Source organism: Dromiciops gliroides, chromosome 6, assembly GCF_019393635.1.
Source record: "Dromiciops gliroides isolate mDroGli1 chromosome 6, mDroGli1.pri, whole genome shotgun sequence".
In the NCBI taxonomy this organism is placed as follows: Eukaryota; Metazoa; Chordata; class Mammalia; order Microbiotheria; family Microbiotheriidae; genus Dromiciops; species Dromiciops gliroides.
Window position 1 is genome coordinate 122593945 of NC_057866.1, and position 1255 is coordinate 122595199.

Sequence of the window (1255 nt, forward strand, 5' to 3'; positions counted from 1 at the left end):
AACCGAATTTCTTGTTTATAGTCAGATACTCAGAAAGCTCGATTAACCAGAATAAATTACACAAAGTATTTATATAGCATCAATGAATGAATGAATATTTTTAATGATTTGAGTCAAGTATCTCTCAATAATCTATCTTGAGATATAAATTTCCTGGTGACATGACAAATATCTAGAAGTATCACCTTCTTAATTATGGCCAAACACAATAGCTTTCAGTCAGTAGTCAATAACAGTCAACGAGAGTAAAAAATAATCACTTGTGCTCGCTTCGGCAGCACATATACTAAAATTGGAACGATACAGAGAAGATTAGCATGGCCCCTGCGCAAGGATAACACGCAAATTCGTGAAGCGTTCCATATTAAAAAATAAAAAAATAATCACTTGCCATGTGCCAGAAACTGTGCTAAACTTGGGGCAGCTAGGTGGCGCAGTGGATAGAGCACCGGCCCTGGAGTCAGGAGTACCTGAGTTCAAATTCAACCTCAGACACTTAACACTTATTAGCTGTGTGACCCTGGGCAATTAATTTAACCCCAATTGCCCCATAAAAAACAAAACAAAACAAAAACAAAAACAAACAAAACAGAAACTGTGCTAAACTCTGGGGATATACTAAAAATTAAATTGTTTAAGAAACTAAACAGTTCACCTGTTTATATTTTAATAATTATCTGGAATTTGGTGAAACCATATTAAACCTATTTTAAAACATTGTAATATGCTGTTTAATTGTATTTAAGTTGTCCTTTTAAAAAGAAGGACATTTTGGGGCAGCTAGGGGGCACAGTGGATAAAGCACCAGCCCTGGATTCAGGAGGACCTGAGTTCAAATCTGGCCTCAGACACTTGACTCTTACTAGCTGTGTGACCCTGGGCAAGTCACTTAACCCCCATTGCCCTGCAAAAAAAAAAAAAAAAAGGACATTTTAGAAAGTTCTTAGTATCTGAACCAATTTGTTAATTTCAAGGTGTAGGAAATGACTAATGAATAGGTGTAAATTTAGCTGGTGAGCCCTACTAGGAGAGGAAGTCTCTTTGAATGAATTAGTTAAGTGACTGAAAAATCTTTTGATTATCAGGAAGGACATTCTTGAAGGTTCACATCATCATCATAACCACCACCACCATCATCATCAAAGAGGTCCACTAAAAGACTGATTTCTCTTTGGTTTCTGAGAAGAGAAAACAGAAGAGAAATGAACAGCAGAGCTAGAGAAAGTAAATAGCAAGGGCATCCTTTAATTAGCCT

General features: G+C 36.4%; 1 non-coding gene across 1 annotated transcript; it reads left to right on the plus strand.

Moving 5' to 3' along the window:
* Positions 1-262: 262 nt before the first annotated feature.
* On the plus strand, positions 263-369 carry LOC122733214. The gene has a single exon (XR_006353797.1). It is a non-coding gene; the product is annotated as a U6 spliceosomal RNA (small nuclear RNA).
* The last annotated feature ends 886 nt before the right edge of the window (positions 370-1255 follow it).